Here is a 24235-nt window from a genome sequence, read left to right on the forward strand (position 1 = left end):
GCTCTGAGGTCACTTAGCTCTCTTCACGCGTGTTGCTCGAAGCAGCAGAGCCTGTTGTCTGGGTGGAGAGTTAAGCGCCAGGCCAGATTGAAAAGTTCAGGATGTCTGTGCCCGAGGTGAGGTACACGACGGTTCGGATCGCTGCTCCAAGAAGTTTACTCGGCTTTGCACTGAACTTTGGAACTCATTTATGAACTTCAGTTCAAAAGCACTATTTGCTTGTGGTTACTGTTTGCATGATTTTTTCCACTTCACACTGAATGTTCAATGGTCTTAGTTATGGGTTATTTTATTTTTTTATGGGGTTGATGTGGTTTTTATTCTCTGCACACAGGATGCTAGAAAGTCATTTAATATATATATATGGGGTTTGTTTTTGGGTTTCTTGGTTTATGGCTGCCTCTTAGGAAACAAATCTCAAGGTTGTACAGTGGATACATACTTTGATAATAAATATATTTTGCACTTTGCTTCTACTGTACAGCGTGCCAGTCAGTTGCTTGACATCAGCAAAATGTTGGAATGCATAACTGTAGAAGTAACAACAGGGCAATCAGAAAATAGGGATAAGATTAGGCAGAGACAGAGGCAATACAGATTTATGAAAGGGAAATTATATTTGATATATCTGCTAGACTTCTTCAGGTTGTAACTACTAGAAAATTTATGGGAGACTCTGTGTGATTTGGAGTTTCAGAAGATCTTTAGTAAGATGTCATGCTAATGGCATTACAACAGGAAAGAGAGTGTATGAAGCTGAAAAAATTAATGGACAGAAAATAAAGCGGAGCAACCAATGGGATATTTTCTGGTTGAGAGATTGTAAGCAGTAGGATACCAGAAATATTGTCCCATCTGTTTGTCACCTACATCAAGAATGAGACAATCAAATGTGCTATATCCAAGTTTGCAAATGAAATAATACAGGGTGGCAGGGAGAGTTGTGAGGAGGATATAAGAAGCTGTAGTGGGTACGGACAGTTTAAGTGAAGAGGAAACAACATGACTGCAGCAACTAGAAATGCAAAATAACTTTTAATACATCAATGCTTTGCGGGATCCAAGTTCCTGTACACAAACCACTTTAAAATTTAGCAAGCTACTAGAAGGGCAAACAGTAGATTGGCCTTAACTGCAGGAGGATTTAAATACAAGATTAAAGACAAATTTTTAGGAATCTGTGGTGAGATAACATCCAGAATATTGTCAACATGGATATCATACCTAAGGAAGGATATACAGTGGATCCCAGTTAACTGAGACCATATTGAGACTAGTATGTTTTAACCCAATTAAGTGGCTGTCACAATTAACTGAAGTTTTATGAAAACAGTTAAGAATGTATAAAAAGACAAACTACCATTAACTGAGTAACAATTTATGTATGTAAATGAAATACAGAACAAATTAGAACTCTACCAATACCTTTACAGTACCATCAAACTGTGTATTAGTTCCTAATAGTTATTGATGGAGGGATTTATCCACTGTACTTTTGATTGATTGTAAATGAACAAAATCAGCACAGACACCTAGATAATGGACTTCCTTCATAAAATGATTTTGACAATTGCATCCTCCAAATCTTCATTTTCACTATTACATTCAGGATGATTTCCCGTACCTTCAAAGTTTTTGTCATTCCTAACTTTTGAAGTGATGAAATAATCTCATTTTCACTTCCGGCTGCTCCTACTCTCTTCAAGTCTGAATTTTTGAAACCACGGTGAGCGAAAGAGTTCTGAATTGTCTTACTCCTTATATCTCGCTAACTATCAGTGACAAAGATCACTGCTTTCTAAACACAAGCACACACAACTGATGCTATTTAGAAACTGTTTGCTCTAAACATGGTGTAGTGTCTGATGGCCACGCAAGTGCATGCAACTGACGCTAGTTTGTAACGGTTTGGCAACAGTCTCCTGTCCCAATTAAGCGGCATAGTATTCCAAATAATTGAAGGAAACTCTGGCTATTTTCTAGATTAGTCTTCGTGCTTTAGGGTTGTCCCAAATAAACGTCTGCCCAAATCAACTGATGACACCCTTAAGAGGAATCCACTGTATATGCAGGGGAATAGAACAAATGTTTACTAAAAGTTTACAGGTGCATCAGAAAGCTGTGTGCTTAGCCCCCTGCTCTACTCACTTTATACTTACAACTGTGAGCCTAAGCACAGTTCCAATGCTACTTTTAAGTTTGCTGATGACATCTCTGTCATTGGCCAAATCAAAGGTGATGACAAATCAGCATGTGGGAAGGAGATAGACAATATGGCTGAGTAGTGCCACAACGATAACATCTCACCCAATGACAGTAAGGCCAAGGAGCTGATTATTGACTACAAGAGGAAGAAACTGGGGGTCCATGAGCCAGTTCTCATTGGGGATCAGAGGTAGAGAGGAGCAGCAACTTTAAATTGCTTGGCCTTATAATTTCAGAGGATCTGTTCTGGGCTAGCACGTAAGTAGCATCACAAAGAAAGCACAGTAGCACCTCTACTTCCTTAGAAGTTTGCAAAGATTCAACACGTCATCTAAATCTATGGCAAACCACTATAGATGTGCGGTGGAGAGTATACTGACTGGTTGCATCCAAGTTTGGTATAGAAGCACTAATGCCCTTGAATGGAAAGCCCTACAAAAGGTAATGGTTAGAGCTCAGTCTATCCTGGGTAAAGCCCTCGCCATCATTAAGCATGTCTACTTGAAACACTGTAGCAGGAAAGCAGCATCCATCATCAGAGACTTCCACCACCCAGCCCATGCTCTCTTCTCACTGTTGCCATGTGGAAGAAGGTACAGGAGCTCAGAACCCACACCACCAGGTTCAGGAACAGCTATTACCTCTCAACTATCAGGCTCTTGAACCAGAGGGGATAACTTCACTCAAGGTCACTCACCCCCAACTCTGAACTGTGGATGGACTTTCCACAATCCGCAATCTATGGACTCACTTTCAAGGGCTCTTCATCTCATGGTCTTGATATTTATTGCATTTTTTTATTTTTTTCTTATTTGTATAGTTTGTTGTCTTTTGCACATAGATTGTTTGTCCATCTTACTGTGTGCAGTTTTCATTGATTCTATGAAGCTTCTTATCTACCATGAGTGTCCACAAGAAAATGAATCTCAGGGTTGTATATATATAGATAGATAGATAGATAGATATACTTTATTAATCCTGAGGGAAATTTGGTTTCGTTACAGCAGCACCAACCGAGAATAGAGTGTAAATATAGCAATACAAAAACCCCCAACAATCAAACAACAAAATGCAAACTGTGCCAGATGGAAAATAAGTCCAGGACCAGTCTATTGGCTCAGGGTGTCTGACCCTCCAGAGGAGGAGCTGCACATTCGATGGCCACAGGCAGGAACGACCTCCCGTGCCACCAAGTGTTGTATCACGGTGGAATGTGGCCGAAGTCCAACAGTAAAAAGTTCAATATCCAGTCTGCAAACACATTCCTCGATCGTAATATACCCCGGATTGCACCATCCGTTGTTAGCCAGATCAGTAAGCACCCCGCTCCTTCACGCCGCTTACCGCTCTCGGTGCACTTCCGGTCAGACGGAACGGTATTACCCACCGAACTCCTCTTCTCCAAAAGTCTCTGTTGTCTCGACCCGGTCCTCTTTCCTTGGCTTTGTGATCCCCCTCTGTGTGTTTTCCTCTGAATTTCAACAGGGGTGTCCGCCGCTCTGTTTGCTAAGCCGACCGGAATTTGCTGGTCCGTGGAATACCCAATGCGACCTTGCTTCTGTCCCGCGTGTCGGGATGTAACCATTTCCAGCGCTAAACATAACCCAAATAAAACCCGCGTGTCGGGATGTAACCATTTCCAGCGCTAAACATAACCCAAATAAAACCCGCGTGTCGGGATGTAACCATTTCCAGCGCTAAACATAACCCAAATAAAACCCGCGTGTCGGGATGTAACCATTTCCAGCGCTAAAAAAAAACCGAAATAAAGCTCTGGTGATATATATCTAATTTGATAATAAATTTACTTTGAACTTCAATCATTGAACTTTTAAATTAGTCCTGAGGATGTAGGAGATTATGCAAACTGGATTTATACTCCTTTAAGTTTAAACTCAAAGTTAACATAATCCCTTCACATTGTTGGAATCAATTTTGTATTCTCACCGAAACAAAATTCTCAGATAGATGTCCAACCTAGCTGAGGAGTCTGGGACCAGACACCAGAGTCTTCAAGCAGGAGGTGGTGAATCTGTAGAATTCATAACCACAGAGGGCTGTGGAAGCCAGGTTTTTAGGTGCATTGAAGGCAGAGATTGATAGGTTCTGGAGTGGTAAGGAAGTTAAGGCTTACGGGAAAAATTCACGAGAATTGAATCCTAGGGCAGACTTGATGGGCTGAGTGGCATAATTCTGCCCCTATGTTTCATGGTCCTGTGCACAAGGGAACACAATTTTAGAAAAAGAGATCAGCCCATGGATGAAGAAATATTTCTTCCCTTAACAAGTAATGAATCTGTGGAATTCTCTATAAAACTGTCTGGAGGATCAGTCAATATTGTCAGTATTATCAATTCAGAGAGCAATGGATTTTTCGATACTACCAGAATCAAGTCAAATGGAGTCAATACTGGATGAAAGATGATTTGTGAATGACAGAGCAGCTGAAAGGTGCACTTAAGCTTCTGTTTCTTTTTAATATTCTTGCATCATGTCCAAATTTACTGTCAGTCAATATTGGATTATTATATTGGCCTTTTTTTGTTTTGCCACCGGCAATCTCACAGCTCACTATGTGTCCTTTCAAATATGTAATTACTGAAGATCCCCAGAATGGATGAAAATCATTCCTCAAAGAGATATTACTTTTAAAGATGACCAAAACAAGTGCTCAACAGCTGTGATTCTCCAGGAGTTTCGAATCACAGTTATGTCATTTTGTAAACATCAACCTCACGCAAGGGAATTTTGCTCTGAATGATGGGAATATCAGAAGAAGACCTCATGAGCTATTTGGAATCATTTCCAGATACGTATTAGAAGAGACGCAAACATACAGCCGGTTCCATCTTTCATTTCAGAACAGTGCAGATTTAATTGAAGGCCAGCAGGTTAGTGCAGAAGGTATAGAAGTCAAGTTCGCACTGAAATTCACTTAGTGATGAAGCTGAGCTCTCGTTCTTTCTCTGGAATCATCACTGGATTGCTGAGCTGAGAGCCACCTTTACTTTTATTCCAAGTGTAACTGGCACATGTAGTATGGATCCATCTATTTGAACAGTTTTGCTGACTTTAAAATGAAACCTAAATATAAGTAAGCTCTTTCTTGTGTTAATTCAAAGTTCATCCCTTTCCAAATATCTGGGCTGGCTGGTGGCGTAGTGACATCAGCACTGGACTACAAGGCAGATGGTCATGAGTTCAAACCAGCCAGTTCCCAAACCGGGCAGCAGCAGTATCTGCATAGAAAAAAGGCCGGGCATCCTACTTCCATACCTTGCCATGAAAACCCTTGGACCCTGTGGTCCATGAGGTCATGAAAAGTCGGATTCAGCTTAACAACTGAACAGCAAAATGTTCCAAATATCTGATCAGGGACAGAAGCTATACAAGGATACAGACAAGAAGTGAGGGTCTAAGTTATAGGGAGAAGCTGGCAGGCTAAGACTACTCCTTAAAGTGAAGGAGACTGAGGAGTGACCTTAAAATCATGAGGGGTGTAGATAGGGTGAATGTATAGTGTCTTTTCCCCTGGGAGTGGAACTTAAAAGTAGGGAGCATAGTTTTAAGGTGAGAGTGAAATATTCAAAAGGGATCTGAGGGGCAACAAGTTCACACAGAGAGTAGTGTGGAATGAGCTGCTTGAGGAAGTGGTTGAGGCAGATACATGAACAGCATTTAAAAGACATTTGGATAAGTCCATAGGTAAGAGGAAGATGTGGTTGTAACAAAGGCAAATGGGAGCAGGTTGCTGGACACCATGGTTAACAAGGACAAGTTGGTCTGAACAGCCTATTTCAAAGCTGTATTATTCTATGATCCAATATGGAAACAATCAGAAGGCATTTAAACAGTCTGCAGGCAGGCCTTACCTTCCATAACCCTTGTCCTCAAACATGCTCACAGCACACTGACACTGGCTGGTCCTCAGAAGTGGCAAAATTGAAAAAGCTCGATTAGGCCATGGGGCTCGTCCACACCCAATTGCGAAGCATGCAGCAGAATTGAACAGTCTGTTCTAGTGTTTCACACAAGAATGAGATTATGTGGAAAAAGGGGGAAGTTACATCCAGAATCTCCACTGGATGATTCTGTATTTACTGTGGTGGAAGGAACTGATCTTGGTCAAATATGTTTTAGTAACTTAAGCACTATTTCCTATTGATTCTATTGCAACCCAAAGAATGAGAAAGATGCAGTGGATCAAAAATCATTTTAATTTTGTCCCACTGCATCAAGATTATGTTAGTACCTGATTGCAAGTAGACAGTTTTCAGATACTTTTACAATAGTGTATGTGCTGTCTGGTTTTCTTCTTCTAGGTGTGCAAGATGTTAGGAACTATTGAGGAGTAATGGAACTACATGAATATACTGTATCAGATATTAATTCAAATAAGAATCAGACGTTCAGTTCTTAATGTAAACTGTAAGCAGTGATCAATTTGATGGACACTTTTCCAAATAAACAGTCTGTGGAGCACAGGCTGGCGCACAGCAGAGGGCTGACTGCTAAGAGATCTGGTTTGCAAAGTGACCATGAGACATTGCCATATGCATTAGATGACAGTGGGATTACATTAATTAGCCTGCGTCAAACCAAGAAACTATGGTCTTAAGAAATTATTGTACAATTGCTCCATGGTAAACAAGCTCAAAGGCGCTTGTAGACCAAACTGATATTATCACTTACCACATCAAATAGCTGATCTATCTGTAGTTGGGAGATTTGTGTACTCAAGAATCAGCCCTCACAACACTAATCATAGACATCTATTCCTTTGCCCTCAGAAGTTTTCAGACGTTTGTGAGCTAGCAATGGCGTTTCAGCCCAGCAGTGGTTTTTTTTATCAATTACAACGTGCTTCCACTAATGCATCTACCTCAAAGGAGCTATTTGTCTGACACGAAGTACTGAAGTAAACATTGTCGTTGCAACTATGGAAATTATGTTCAATCACCTGTTGTAGCCTGATCTTAAGAGCAAAAGACTGTGACATACAGTACTTTGAGTTTGGGAGACTCTATTGAGAGGGTCTCCAAGAAAATGTCTGTTTGTTGTGATAAATGAAGACTTTCATGTCCACCAACCTCTTCAGTTTCTCCAGTGACTTAGTCATGACTCAGCAGATTGGCACAGACTCAGTCCTGTGGCCCGAGCAGGAGACGTATTGGATCAGAGGTCTCGAAACAATCTTTGGGATTTCCTTGACATTTTGGTAATCTTCAAGTAGTGTACACATGTTTGTGCATGCATGTGCAACTGGTGTGTGTACCAAAACTTTTATACTGTTTAGGGAGAATTAGTGAATGGAGCTGGCAAGATCAGCTTGGAATCCGCAAAGGGATTATGCAGCTGGGACACACATTAAGGAGGTCTTCCGACAGTTGGGTTCATTTAGCTGCTGGGGATTGTGTGATGTAGAACTTAGGTTTACCAACCTACAGGCTTCCTAGACTGGTGTGATAATACAGTAATATGGGACCAGCAGTGTCCAATGATGGATATTGCCATGAACAGATGATCCAGGCTTCCTAATGATGATTCTAACGGAATATTACATGTGAAATGACATTATCCTAAATGTTCCTCATATGAAAATGAAGTCAGGGTTCACAAAAGGAACTCACCTGTGATGCAAGCTGACCTGAGAGTGGCCAATAATGGGAAAAAAAGTCCTGGTTGTATTACACTGAACAAATAATCAAGCTATTAAATTACCAGACCCTTAGGTTTTAATGTCAGGATGATAAATAGCAGCAAGTAAAATCTGTATTAATGTTTAGTAAAAAATATTAAACTTTAAAAAATGAATTCCAGTTAGATACTTAGCTTCAAATCTTACAGAAAAAAACAATCAACTTCTCTGGTAATGTCTCTGAAATGCAAAAATTTAATTGCCACTTTAGTAGTTTTGGATCAGGAGCTTCAAAAGCTGTTTTTTTTTTCCAGAACAAACAAGTTGGAGCTTCTGAAGGAAAGGGTCCAGAGACAATCAGCTGAAAGCCTCATTTAATAACCTGGTGTATCTTTTTCATAAAACAGCTGAAGACTGAACCAGATAAAGCACATTAAAAGTGAAAATCACTTTTTACAAAGTCCTTAAGAAGTCATAAACTTTGTGGCTCTCCCCTGATAAAGAGAAAAGAGTTGGAAGTATTCATCACAAAAAAATACTTATCACTTCAATTAGTATCATTTTAAACAAATAGTTGTTTATTATTCAAAATATTTATTTCCTGTTGCTTTATCCAAACGCTTTGAGAAAAATTACTTGTACCTCTGGTGTGTAATTAAGTAACAGTTAACTGGAAACCAAAGGCAAGTTGTATTTGTTACTGGATATGCAGATCATAATTATTTCTGATTTCCTTGCACTGTATGGCTGGGCTGGGATCAACCAAACCTTAATACAAATTGCTTTTGTTACAGCTGACAAATTTTATACTTTTTGAGAGGCCTGTATTATTTTGAGGTGCTTCTCACTGTCTACTCAGACAAACCTCAGAGAAATAAGTGATTTTCAACACATGTTGGAGTCTAACTGAGAATTTGTCAAAAAGCCCACAGTCCATCTGCTCTTGCAGACCTTTATACCAAGTACACAACTTTTTGCCTCTAAATTAATGTTGTTGTTCTTGCCTGTATCTTAACCTCTCTAATATGGTTCAACATTTCATGCAATCAAACATATATCAGAATCAGAATCAGGTTAAATATCACTTGCATACTGTATGTCATGAAATTTGTGTTGTTTTGTGGCAGCAGTACATTGCAATACATAATAATAAAAACTATAAATTAAAATCTATAAAAAAAAGAAAATTAAATTAAACAAGTAGTCAAAAACAGAGGAAAAAATACTGAGGTAGTATTCATGGATTTATTGTCCATTCTGTAATCTGATGGCGATGGAGAAGAAGCTGTTCCTGAAACTTTCAGTTTGTATCTTCAGGCTCCTGTACTTCCTCCTTCGTGGTAGCAATGAGGAGAGAGCATGTCTTGGGTGACAGGGGTCCTGCATGGTAGATACTGTCTTTTTACACATTGCCTTTTGAAGGTGTCCAGAATGCTGGGGAGACAAGTGCTCATGATGGGGCAAGCAGAGTTTACAACCCTGGTCCTGTGCAGTGGCCCCTCCGAACCAGGCAGTGACCCAACCAGTCAGAATGCTCTCCATGGTACAGCCATAGAAACTTGCTAGAGTCTTTGGTGGCATACCAATTCTCCGCAAATTCCTTATGAAATATAGCTAATCTCATGCCTTCTTTGTAATTACATCAATATGTTAGGCTGAGGATAGATCCTCAGAGTTGCTGACATCAAGGAACCTGAAATTGCTCATTCTTTCTACTTCTGATCCTTCAATGAGGACTGGAGTGTGTTCCCTCGACTCCCTTCCTGAAGTCCACAATCAATTCTTTGGTCTTACTAATGTTGGGCACAAGGTTGTTGCTGCGACCCCACTCAACCAGCTGATCTATCTTTCTCCTGTCCACCCTCTCACCACCATCTGAAATTCTGCCAATAGTTGTGTCATCAGCAAATTTATAGACGGTGTTTAATCTGTGCCTAGCCACTCAGCCGTGGGCTTAGAGAGAGTAGAGCAGTGGGGTAAGAAGACATCTTTGAGTTGTGCCTGTGTTGATTGTCAGCGAGGAGGAGATGTTATTTCTGATCCACACAAACTGAAGTCTCCCACTGGGGAAGTCAAGGATCCAGTTGCAGAGGGAAGTACAGAGGCCAAGGCTTTGGATCTTGTTGATTAGAACTGAGGGTATGATTGTGTTGACCGCTGAGCTTTAATTAATAAACAGCAGCTTGATGTAGGTATTACTATTGTCCAGGTGATTCAAGGCTGAGTGGAGAGCCAGGGAGACAGAGTTCATGGTAGACCTATTGTGGCGATAGGCAAATCACAGTGGTTCCAGGTCATAGCTTAGGCAGGAGTTAATTCTAGCCTTGACCAACTTTTTTTTTTAATATAATTTTTATTGAGTTTTCAAAAATACATGAAAAGATAGTATCTACCCTCCCCCCTCCCCTTAACCCTCCCCCCCCTATAAAGTCCTACCTAAAAAGAAAAAAAGAAAAAAAAAAGAGAGCTGCCTGGGTATTGGAAGGTTTCCACATGCTCCATGGAATTCAAAATAAAATTGGTATACTTATTCCCAAGGGACCAAGATCTTTATCGGAGCACTTAAATATGCCATCCTATCTTTTGTAAATAAGGGCACCAAATATTCAAAAACGTTACATATTTATCTCTTAAATTACAAGTAATTTATTTTTGTGGTATAATATATAATTGGTGTAAAAAGTTATATTATACTAATCTAAGTCGAACATTTATTGTGTTTGTCATACTGTCAAGGCACAGTCTTGACCAATTTGTTTCACCAAAATTAATATTCAGATCTGTTTCCCATTCTTGTTTTGACTTAAAAATTGCTACTCCCCGCTACAACAACACTACCCACCCAATCTCCCTTTAATTTCTGATATTCTGTTTCTGTTAAATGCGTTTCCTGTAAAAAGGCTGAATCTATCTTCATTTTCTTAATATATGTTAAGATTCTTTTTCTTTTCACTAGTCCATTAAGCCCATTAACATTAAAACTCAAAAAATTCAATAAATTAGTCATTATTTTTAACAAAGTTACTCCAATCTAAAACATTACTTAACTTCTCAACTCTCATAGTTCCTTGGGGAATCACTTTGAACTTCACCATGTTGCTATGCGTTCCCCCCCCCCCCAATCATCCAGGCAAAGAGAAAAAAAAAGAGAGATAGATGAGATATAAAAAAAAGAAAAAACAAAATACCCCCCCACTAATGTTGTGAATGAAGGATACACAACACTACCCCCCTCCATTTTGCGGGTCGTGGCTAGAGCCACGCTTGCACACATGATTAGCGTAGTAATTGATCAGTGCTTCTTCCAGCTCCCCCGCAACAAAAAAAAATTATATATATACAAAAAAATTAATGTTACTATTCCCAACCAGTATTCCTCAAATTTTAACCTTACTTCCCCTCCTTCATATAATTAGTAATATATTTATATATTCATGCCTTCAAAAATCCAACAAGTCCATTCTTTGACCCAGTCTTCTTCTTCAATCCATCTCGCTCCCCTGGTTTTGTTCTTGTACCTGGTGAATATTCAGAGAGTCTTGCACAAACTGCTCTGCTTTCCGGTAATCATCAAAAAATCTTTTTTCTCCACCAGTCAAAAAAATCTTCAAGGTTGCAGGGTAACACAATATAAAATGATAACCGTGATCCCATAGGATTTTTTTCACTGGATTAAATTTCTTCCTTCTCTTCAAAAGTTCATAATTTATGTCAGGATAGAAAAAAATTTTATTCCCTTGAATCATCAATGGCCCTTTTCTATTCTTGGCAGCTTGGGCAGCTGCCTGTAGAATCCTTTCCTTGTCTTGAAATCTTAAGAATTTTATTAAAATTGCTCGTGGATTTTGGTCATCTTGTGGTTTTGGTCTTAGAACTCTATGTGCCCGCTCAATTTCAATTAATCAGCACTCCTCTTTCATTTGCAAAACTTCCGGGATCCATCTTTGAAAAAATTTTATTGGATTTCCTCCCTCCATACCTTCTTTAAGACCAGCAATTTTAATATTATTACGTCTATTAAAATTTTACAACATGTCCACTTTCTCCAAGAGTTGATTTCTTTCTGTGTTCTAGACAAGCAAATCATTTTCTGTTTTTTTCCACTCTATCATTAATATGCTCCATTTTTCTTTCCATCTCCTGAAGCTTCTTATCTATTTTATCCTGTCTTTTCATAGCTTTATTATAGCACATCTTCATGTCTCTAAGCTCTGCTCTTACTTTTCTTACTTCAGCCGTTAATTGCAATAAAGCCTCTCTTATGCCTCCATCATCTCCTTTAGTTCCAATCCCTTCCAGTTCTTCCTCCTCTTCTTCATCTGTATTCTCTGCGGTATCCGATTCTGACTCTGAGTCACTTTCAGGTGCAGTGGCTGTCGGTTCTTGTAGTTTGAGTTGTATCGATTTGCGCATGCGCATTTCCGGCACCTTCTTCCGAGAGACCGCTACTGCCGCCATTGCTCCGACCAACTTCTTAAAGAACTTTATCACAGTAGATGTGAGCCCAGCTGGGCAATAGGCATTGAGGCAGCTCACCTGCTACTCTTCAGAACTGGCATGATTGTCACCCTTTCGAAGCAGATAGGAACATCTGACTGCAGCAATGAGAGGTTGAAGATGCTTTTGAATACTCTCGCTACTTGGTTGGCACGGGCTTTCAGAGCCTCACCAGGTACACCATTAGGGTCTTAAACCTTGCTGGGGTTCACCCTCTTGAAAGATGTTCTGACCTCAGCATCTGAGACAGAGATCACAGGGATCACCAGAAGCTGCAGGGATTCGCACAGATGTAGTTCCATTCTCCCTTTCAAAGCATACTTAACATATGTTGAGCTCATCTGGGAGTAAAGCATCACAGCCATTCATGACATTAGGTTTTGCTTTGCAGGACGTAACGGTCTGAAAACACTGCCAGAGCTGACATGCATCCAATTCCATTTCTAACTTCCATCAGAATTGTTTTCTTACTCTTAAAACAGCCTTCCATAGGTTGTACCTGGACTTCTCGTATAGATCTGGATCACTGGTCTTGAATGCCACAGATCATTCAAGGTTTGATGGAGACAACCATGAGAGCATGGAAGAACATCTGGAGTAACTTCTGAAATGCCCGGTTCACTGCCGCTGCTACTGTGTGATCGAGAATCTCCGGACGGAAGGCCCCAAAATCCTCAGCTTTGCCTGCTGCTGGCGGCTGGGGCTGGGATCGAAGCACTCGGCAGAGATGGTGCTTGGTGCTCGGTGTTGGAGTGCTGGTCGGAGCTCGAAGTTTTTGGATGATTCAGAGTCGGACTGTGGTCGGGTATGGCAGGGAGAGTTTTCTTCCTTCTCCCGTCTGTGTGAGATGTGGGACTTTCGAGAGACTTTGAACTTTTTACCATGCTCACGGCCTGTTCTTCATCAAGTTATGGTATTGCTTGCACTGTTGTAACTATATGTTATAATTACGTGGTTTTTGTCAATTTTTCAGTCTTGGTCTGTACTGTGTTTCTGTGATATCACACCGGAGGAATACTGTATCATTTCTTAATGCATGCATTACTAAATGACAATAAAAGAGGACTGCATGTCCTCATAATCAAATTTAATCTAGCCCTCAATAGGCTATGAATCTCCTGGTTCATCCACAGTTTTTGGTTTGGGTATGTCCGCTATGCTCTCAAAGGCGCACACTCATCCACACAGGTCTTTATGAAGTTGGTAACAACTGTGACAATTTCATTCAGATTCGAAGATGAACCCACCGACTCAAAGCAGTCCTGTCAGCGCTGCTCTACCTTCCATGACCATACCATCTTTGTCCTCACCAACTGATGCTGCAGTCTTTAGTCTCTGGCTATATGCTGGCAGTAGAAATACTGCCAGGTAATTGGACCTTCCAAGGTGTGGGTGTGGGATAGCACTGTAGGTGTTCTTGATGGAGATAAAACAGTCGTTATGTGTGTTATATTGGTGTTAGCTGTTTGGAGACTTTTTCAAGCTGACCTGGTTGAAATCCCCCACAATGATAGGGAAGGCATCAGGGTATACAGTTTCATGCCTGTTAATTACATTTCTGTGTGATTATGGCCATAGTTCGCCATTGCTCTCTTCTCATGATGAAAAGCTAGAATTTCCTCCAATTAAATATTAGGAAGAGCAGAGACATTATCCTGACCACAATGGCTCAAATTCAAAGGCACCAATTCTATCCTCCCCATGTAAGTGTCTGATATTGATTGTTTTGCTACTTGTTTGACACCATATATACCTCCCTTTGTAATGTCATCTGTCTCTGCCCTGTACACATTCTTCTGCAGCTGAATCCCTCATCTTTTCTTTTGTTACCGTCGGACTCAAATATTTCAGTTCCTCTCGTTGATCTTCCATTATTATTCTTCTGAATTTGTTCAAAACTTTTGTCTGATCCAACTTAGATAATATTTGAAGATGAAAATGCTTAATACTTCTCCAGGTTTTAGATTACATATTAGTAACACAAAGTCTGGCCATTAAGACAGCTATCCTATGTTGGTGTTCATGTTCAATATAAGCTTCCACAAACTTTGATAAAATTATTTGTATTTGTTGCAAGGTACTTTGGATGGATGTACAATTGTCCAGTAATAAGTCTTTCTGCAAGTCGTTCATTTTGGAACATGGAAATAAGACCTGAATTGATACAGGGTTACAAGTTCTCATTACATGCACCAGTATAATCCTTAGATTAATGTGGGTTAGTGTGGTGAGAATTTGAGAAAGGATTCATTTATTTGATGCTAAAGGTGGGAGCTATTTGAAAAGTAAAAGTCTCTTCAGGAAAGAATCATTCCTTGAATTAAGAAGTGAATAAGCAACATCGTTGCAGGGCGGAAGCCATTTGAGAAAAACAAGTCTCATCAGGATTGAGTTTTATTTGAACCAATTGAAAGAAGAGAGGTGCAAGTCAAGTGGCCATTGTTGGAGTGGGCCAGTTTGGAGCTGGTCAAGCTTTGGCTCAACGGGTTCAGGAAGAGCAAGCTGAGGCTAAGGGTGCTGAGTTCTTGGTTATCATTTCTTTTGATTGCACAGCATGGGATTGAGAAGTTGGCGTCAAAGGTCTAACAAGCTCAGTGAGAACAAGCTGAGTAAGTGTCCTAGGTAAGAGGAAACTCAAAGGTTTCAGGGAAAAGACGCAGGTAAGAACAGGTAAGCTTTCTTTATTGCCTGTAAGTCCTTGGTCTTTAGTTCAGTGTAACCAGGATTGTTCAGGTGGTCAAATTCTCCTCCTGTGAGATGTGGGATTTCAGGCTGCCTAATAGCCTCCCTGATGACTACATCTGTAGGAATTGCATCCAACTTCCGCTCCTGACTGACAAGGTCAAAGAACTGGAGCTGGAGCTGGATGTACTTAGGACCATTCAGGAGGCTGAATACCTCATAGATGAAACATTTACTGAGGTGGTCACACCAAGAGTGCAGGCTTCCGATACTAGATGGGTGACCTTCAGGAGAAGTAAAGCGAGTAAGCAGTAGTGCAGAGTTCCCCAGTGACTATTCCCATCAGTAGCAAGTATAGTCCTTTGGCAGGCCAGTGGCACTGTGGCTAGCTCTGAGATTCAGCAGGAAAGGGTAAATTCAAGCAGAACAACAGTGATAGGAGACTTGATGGTTAGGAGATGGACAGTAGATTTGGTGGCCTCAAAAGACATGCCAGGATGGATGCCAGGGTCCAGGATGTCTCAGAGTGACTGCAAAATATTCTCAAGGGGATGAGTGAACAGCCGGATATCAGTGCGCACACTGGCATCAAAGACGTAGATAGAGGTCCTGCATAGGGAGAGAAGGGAGTTAGGAAAGAGGCTGAAGAACAGATTGTTCAAGGTAGTGATCTCTGGATTACTCCCAGTGCCACATGCTAGTCAGGGCAGGAACAGGATGATCGTACAGATGAATTAGTGGCTGAAGAAGTGCTGCAGGGCGCAGGGCTTCATGTTCTTGGATCATTGGAACCTCTTATGGGGCAGGGGCGACCGATGCAAGAGGATCCAGTTGTGCCTTAACTGGAGGAGAACCAATATCTTGGCTGGGGAGGTTTGTTAGTGCTGCTTGGGAGTGTTGAAACTAGTTGGCAAGGGGATGTGAAGCAGAGCACCATGTAAAGAAGTGGAGGGATGGAGCAGAAGATAGATGTCAGTGCCAGCAAAACCAGACAGGAGCAAAGTTATAGATACGATAGGACAGAAAGTTTGATATGTGTGTATTTTAATGCTAGCAGTATTATGGGTAAAGGTGATGAACTTACAGCATGGATCAGTACATGGAGCTATGAGTATGTGGCCATTACAGAGACTCAGTTGAGAGAGGAACAGGATTTGGTACTTATTGTCCCAGGGTTTCAATGCTTTAGAAAAGATAGCAAGGGAGGTAAAAGAGTGGTGGTTGCTGGCGGGTTGGACAATGTTACAACTGAACTCGGAGGAGACATAATGGAGGGTTTGACCACTGAGTCTAAATGGGCAGAACTCAAAGGAAGGGTGCAGTCACTCTGATAGGATTGTACTACAGACACCCCAATAACCACAGGGACATTAAGGAACAGGTATGCAAGCAGGTTAAGGAAGGGTAGAATCAATAGGATTGTTGTCATGGAGGACATTAACTTCCCTTATATAAACTGGAACCTTCTTAGTGCAAGAGGATTAGATGGGGCAGAATTTGTAGGTGCATCCAGGAGGGTTTCTTAAATCAATATGTAGATATTTCAACAAGAAAAGGGGCTGTACTCGATATGGTGTTGAGTAATGGGCCTGGCAAGGTAGCCAAACTTTCAGTGCATGAGCAGTTAGGAACTGTGACCACAAGTCCTTACATTTTAAGATAGCTATAGATAAGGACATGTACGGGCCTTGTGGGAGAGTATTAAACTGGAGCAGGGCCAATTATGAGAGCATTAAGCAGGAACTATGGAGAGTTAACTGGGAACAGCTGTTTTTTTGGGCAAGTCCGTAGCCAACAGATGGAGGGTGTTTAAAAGCCAACTGCACAGAGTACAGGGCAGTTATGTTCCAGTCAGAAGGGAGGACAAGGATTGCAAGGTAAAAGAATCTTGGATGTTGAGGGTGGTGGTGGATTTACTGAAAAAGAGAAAGGAAAAGTATGTAATGCTTAGGAAGCTAGAATGAAACAGAGCCTTTGAGGATTATAAAAGAAGCCAGAAAAGAACTCAAGAAGGAAATTATGAAAGGGAGGAACCATGAAAAGTGTTTGGCAAGTAGGGAAGCCCAAGGCATTTGATACATACATCAGGAGCAACAGGATAACTAGGGAGGGGGTGGGACCACTCAAGGGTAAAGGGAGGAACACTTGCTTGGATGTAAAGGATGTGGCTGAGGGTCTTAATACTTTGCATCAGGATTTACCAAGGAGAAGGATGTGAAGGATAAGGAGATCAGAATTATATGCTTGGGCATTTTGAGGTAAAGGAGGAAGTAGTTTTGGGTCCCTTAAAGATTATTAATGTGGATAAGTGTTCAGGGCCTGATAGGATATACCTGCAGGGTATTGAGGAAGGTAAATGAAGAGATTGCTGTGGTCTTGACCAATGTCTTTGCGTCCTTTCTAGCCATAGATGTGTCATGGTCCAGTCCATGAAGTCCGTATTCCGTTCACGGTCTGGTTCACAGTTCCTTGTCCGGTTTCCCTGTTTCTTGTCTATGTCCTAGCCCAGGTCCTGCATCCTTGTCCTGTTCCTAGTACTTCAGTGTCTGTGTCTTGCATTTGGGTCTACCATCAATGCCCCCCATTGTGACAGAACAGCCCAGCCAGACTTGGACCCAGCGACACAGACACTGTCGTTTCACTCTCACCTTCCTGGTTCTTGCCTGTTCAATGCCCCCCCCCCCACCCGCCCGCATGTCCATAGTCTGGGAAAGCCTTTTGGGTCACCAGGAGGGTCCCATGGGGGGGGGGGGGGTTGGTACTGTCGTGGTCCGGCCCATGAAGTCCGTATTCCGGTTCACGGTCTGGTTCATAGTTCCTTGTCCGGTTTCCCTGTTTCTTGTCCATGTCCTAGCCCAGATCCTGCATCCTTGTCCTGTTCCTGGTACTTCAGTGTCTGTGTCTTGCACTTGGGTCTGCCATCAACGGCCCCCATTGTGACAAGATGATGTCCCAGATGACTGGAGAGTAGCTAATGCTGTTCCATTGTTCAAGAAAGAAACCAGGGATAATCCAAGAAGCTATAGACCTGGTAGGGAAGTTACTGGAGTGAATTCTTCTGGATAAGATTTATGAGCATTTGGAAAACCATGGTCTAATTATGGAGAGCCAGCATGGCTTTGCACAGTGCAAGTGATGTCTTACTAACTTGATTGAGCTCTTGATGAGCTGACAAGAGTGCTGTGGATGTGTCAATGTGGAACTAAGTAAGGTATTTGGCAAGATCCCTCATGGGAGGCTCATCCAGAAGATTAAAGTGCATGGAATTAATGGTAAATTGGCCATTTGGATACAGAACTGGCTTGCCCATAGAAGTCAGAGGGTGGTGGTTGAAGGGCCTTGTTCTAGCTGAAGGTCTGTAATTAGTGGTGTTTCACAGGAATCTGTAGTGGAACCTCTGCTATTTGTGATGTATATAAATGACCTGGATGAAAATGTAGGTGAGTGTGTTAGTAAGTTTGCAGATGATATGATGATTGGTAGTGTTCTGGGTAGTGTAGGTGACTGGTAAATATCAGTTGCAGATATGGGCAGAGAAATGGCATTTATGGAGTATAACCTGGTGAAAGGCAAGACCCTTAACAGTGTTGAAGAGCAGAGGGATCTTGGGATCCCAGTTCATAGCTGAGAGGGCATGTGCTATATTTAGATTATGAAGACACGCAGTCCTCTTATAGTCATAGTCATACTTTATTGATCCCAAGGGAAATTGGTTTTCATTACAGTTACACCATAAATAATTAAATAGTAATAAAACCATACATAATTAAATAGTAATATGTAAATTATGCCAGGAAATAAGTCCAGGACCAGCCTATTGGCTCAGGGTGTCTGACCCTCCAAGAGAGGAGTTGGAAAGTTTGATGGCCACAGGCAGGAATGACTTCCTACGATGCTCAGTGTTGCATCTCAGTGGAATGAGTCTCTGGCTGAATGTACTCCTGTGCCCAACCAGTACATTACGTAGTTGATGGGAGACATTGTCCAAGATGGCATGCAACTTGGACAGCATCCTCTTTTCAGACACCACCGTCAGAGAGTCCAGTTCCATCCCTACAACATCACTGGCCTTACAAATGAGTTTGTTGATTCTGTTGGTGTCTGCTACCCTCAGCCTGCTGCCCCAGCACACAACAGCAAACATGATCGCACTGGCAACCACAGACTCGTAGAACATCCTCAGCATCGTCCAATAGATGTTAAAGGACCTCAGTCTCCTCAGGAAATAGAGATGGCTCTGACCCTTCTTGTAGACAGCCTCAATGTTCTTTGACCAGTCCAGTTTATTGTCAATTCGTATCCCCAGGTATTTGTAATCCTCCACCATGTCCACACTGACCCCCTGGATGGAAACAGGGGTCACTGGTGCCTTAGCCCTCCTCAGGTCTACCACCAGCTCCTTAGCCTTTTAGTAATTTATGCATTAAGAAGTGATACAATATTTCCTCCGGTGTGATATCACAAAACACAGGACAGACCAAGACTGAAAAAACTAACAAAGCCACATAATTATAACATATAGTTACAACAGTGCAACAATACCATAACTTGATGAAGAACAGTCCATGGCACAGTAAAAAGTTCAAAGTCTCTCAAATGTCCCATATCTCACACAGACGGGAGAAAAAAGAAAAACTCTCCCTGCCATGCCCGACCACAGTCTGACTCTGAGTCGTCCGAAAACTTCGAGCCTCCGATCAGCTCTCTGACACTGAGTACTGAGCACCATCTCTATCCAAGTGATTCAACCTCAATCTCGGTTGCCAACAGCAGGCAAAGCCGGGGATTTGAGGCCTTCCCTCCGGAAAATTCTTGATCGCGCAGTAACAACAGCAGCGAACCTGCGTTTCAGAAATTTCTCCAGATGTTCCTCTGTGCTTTCACTTCTGTCTCCATCAAATCAGAATTGTCCACGGCCCCTATTTAATGGATACGATATCATTCTCACCGGAGGGCTGCGCGCGCGTGGCGCGCTGCTATCTCTTCCTCCTGCCTATATAGAGAACAGACAAACCTGGGTTGTGTTCTTTGGAGCAATGGAAGCTGAGGGGAGATTATTTGGTAGTTCTCAAAAAAAAACAAAACTGCAAAGAATTTGTAGCCAATGCTGACGCTGTAAGCATTCATTGAAACTCTTTCCACGTCCAATCTTTTTCATAAATTCTGCCTGGCCTGCTGAGTTCCTCCAGCATTTTGTGTGTATTCTATTAATTGAAAGCCTCCACTAATTAATACTGTCTGTGGCTGATTGTTATGATGGGAATTGTAGGCATTCATTAGCTCCCAGATAAGTCATTCAGGATTTATGTAGACTCACCATAGAACCCAGGCATGGTGGAATTTCACAGCATTACACCAGAAGGCACACACTCAACGATTCTGGAACAGCTACTTTCCCTCTGCATCCGATTTCTAAATGGGCATTGAACCCATGAGACCCACTGCACTTTTTTTCTGTTTTTGCACTATCTTTAATTTAACTATTTAACATGTGCATATATATACTTACTGTAATTGATTTTTTTTTCTATATTTATCATGTATTGCATTGTACTGTTGCTGCTAAGTTAAAAAATTTCACGGCATATGCTAGTGATATTAAAACTGATTCTGAACTCCACTTCTCCAGTGCAACAACCAAATCTAGCCTAGGACTGTAGTGCCCATTTGTTTCAATGAGTATTCCCAACGCAAGCACAAAGAAAACAGTAAGTTATTTACTCTTTATTTACTTAAATGTCTTTAAAGTTTCATTTGATTACTATTTTATAAATTTTCAATAATTATGCATACCAATCTTAATAGTTTTTAAATCTCTCTTAATAGCAGATGCATCTAAAAACACTTTGAAATATCTCCCAGTAATGATGGATGACAGGGATCTATCTGTAGCATTGCCCCTGATAAAGACAGTCGTTGTGTTCAGAGGGTGGGGCTTCAATCCACTGATTTGTTTCCTTGTATATAAATGCTGTATATGTTACAGGTTAGCTACAGAAAGTAATGCTCATTGTTTCCACTAATGGCAACTTACAACCATTATATCAACCTGGTGGTACTCTTAAACCTTGGCTAGTGTTACAGAGTGGAAATGTGAAGAGCTGGTATTACCTAATCAGTTTTCTTTCTGTTGTATGATTTGGCTGTATCGATTTCTGTTTTGTCCCTTACTGCCACTGTAAATGACATTCACAAGACTCAGGCTGGTGTTTTCTCTGACCAGTGATAGCCCCTGGGGAAACATGGCAGGGTCACACCATCAGTGAGGATACAGCAGTATCTCATACCCTGCCAATCTTTTGTACATGCTAAGCTGTACTTTTCCACCCAAAAGATGGCCTCAAAATATTTCACTTAGGGGCACTCAAAATCAAACGAATCTTATAAAAGCAAATTTGTTCTGTCAAATATCATTACTTTAGTACATAGGAAGAGGAGCCAGCCATAAGATGTTCAAGAAGATGGAAAATTATGCTAATTTCCACATATACAACACAGTGAAAAAATCTTTTTACCCTGCTTAATGCAAAAGAATTGCCTCAAGTAATACATTACTGCATCATGTAAATCGTTATGATCTTGCATGATGTGGACCTTGTCCATCTTTCCCCACAGTGAGTGCTCCGGCATCTGCATAGAAAAGTAACAGGAGCATTAGACATGGGGTCAATGTACCTCTTAACAACAGCTCCCTAATGATATAAACAACAGGCTGGAAGTAACTGCTTTCTCAGTCGGGAAATGGAAATTGTTCTTGTCTAATTGGAATAACAGGAAAAGGCAATTGTATAAACAATTAATTAAGACCTTCAAAGAACTGTTAAATTAACAACAACAGATTAGGATCTAAGAGCAAACCATGCATTAATTACGTTGAAACGTTGAATCTTTTTATGTACTTGGGAGACATTACTCATATTTTAGTACAATAGATAACCAATCATGTCTTGGAGATACTTGACTGCAACACTGGTAAAAATGCACAATTTTAGCTGTAGCTCTCTCAAGTAGACTTGATCTCCAGTATCTATACAGACACTTGGCTTTATGGGCTCTAAGAGTAGTACTACATAAAGGCCTAATTTAAGCTAAAGTGATCATGGTAGATTCCAGAATGGTGAACGCTGACCAAGATGCTTTCTACTAATCTTCATGACAAAATAAGTATCACTACATCAGTACATTCTACAAAAGCTGTGATCTTGTAAGTCTAATACCAAGGGTTAGGACTCTTACCTTACCGCACAGGAATCCCATATGGAACTGCTACAACTTACCTCTTTAAAAAAAACATGCAAATTTTAGGACTCCTCCTTAAGTAATGTTACCCATAAATTCTTCGCAACTAATCACTGAATTGCAACAAGCCATTCATTTGAATTGAGCGGAATGGCTGCACCCAAAATGTAGGCTATCCCTTTGCAACCGCAGATGCTGTCTGACTTGCTGAGTTCCTGCAGCTGGGATATGGAACAAAACTAAACAGCATCTGCAGCCATTTATGTGTCTCTAAGGACAAAGGTGCTAGAAGCGGGAGTAACTTGCCACATATGCAGGAGTCGGTGGATAGTAGTGCATGTCACGGCACCCAAGTTGTCTACCTTGGCTCATGTTTTCCCTCCAGAGAGCAAAGCTACAGTGGTTCCCAACAGGAAACTTGTTACCTTCTCTTAGTTTAAAAATGGGAGTCTGATGGCAAACAATAATTGTCTTTTAATGAATACTTTCAAAAAAAACCAGCTGGCCTACTAAACACATTTCTGCAAGTTACTTAACAGATAGCAAAGTTGGACATCTGTTTTATGTTGGTATGATAAACGTACAGTGTTAAGTGAAGCAGTAACACAGAAATTTGTTTATATAACAACAGCACATCATGGTTACCTCATTTAAATAAGCTTGCCTATTTTTTGACGTTGCACAGAATTATCCTCAAGGTAATCTGATGGGCAAAATTTTAGCTTTCTGGATCGCTGCCTCAATAGTGAGAGTATGAGGAACCTGTACAATGGTCTAGATAAAAGAATATTGGCACCTCCATTACCATCACAGCTTGCCTGTGGTGCAATTGTAACACCTAATCGTCGCAGATGTGCAATTTACCTCAGGAATTGATCTAATTCTGCCAGGGAAATAATTCAATGTCATTCAAGTAGATGCGATATTTAAGATAATGTTTTAATTTCCTGAGTATGTAGTGGAGTTCACAAGCAATTCAGCTGCAGGCATTGCATTTGGAAGATGTCCTAATTAGCTAAAATCTGCAAACAGAATACAGCAAAGTATCATTTTCCAAAGCAGCTATATAATGACCAGCATCGAGATGCTCACAAGTAACACAGCACCAGATGTGGGAGAATTATTAGCTTGAGCCCAGTGTGGACTGTGCTCATATTGAAACTGAGACACGCATGTTCTCTACAGTAACTGGTAAACTTCTATCCCCTGAAAACTTTCGATCTGCCCAAAGAAAAAGCATAGCTTCCTGGCAGAGCTCAGTTGCTGATTCAGAGCTGGTGTCAAATACCTACGTTCAGCAATATTTGTAACATAAGAATTGATGTGCCGTAAATTACAAGGTATTTCGCAAAACGGTACGTTGATTGAATAAGTGCAAGGAGCCAAAAATGACAGAAGAGAAAATTTGCTCTTTGGCACAGGGAATTGATGAAGAGATAATTAAAGGAGTGCATATTTTTATAATTAATTATCACTAAAATGATCTCAAGATTCATTATTGAAATTCACTCGGGTTTGGCATTTGCATTTTCCTGAAAAATGTTATGGTATCATTTAGTATGGACTGGTGTGTTCTGAGGATTAGACAATCCAAGGGAACACAGATTTGGTTCCACTCTTCCCTGCTGTTTTGATGAAACTGGTGGCAGGTGTGTCGTACTTAATCTCTGCATCCCATTCCCTGGACGCCGGCCAGTCTGAATTAGTCAGACCTTGCAGCTGCCCAGTCTCTTCAGAAGTCTTGGACACGGCAAGGTAAGGCCACGTCAGCTATGTGGAGAGACAGTACAACTGCATTATCTATAATCCCAGCTAATTCCTCTACAGTAACACGATATTAATAGGGCAGCAATTGCGTCAGTTTCCTATTAAACAAACAGCTGATTTGGAAACTAATGTAACTTATTTTTGCCTAGCAGACATCTGTGCTATCGTTTACAGCCACTGCAGACTTAATTACCTTTTATTATCCTG

Source organism: Mobula birostris, chromosome 24 (genome assembly GCF_030028105.1).
Source record: "Mobula birostris isolate sMobBir1 chromosome 24, sMobBir1.hap1, whole genome shotgun sequence".
Lineage (NCBI taxonomy): Eukaryota > Metazoa > Chordata > Chondrichthyes > Myliobatiformes > Myliobatidae > Mobula > Mobula birostris.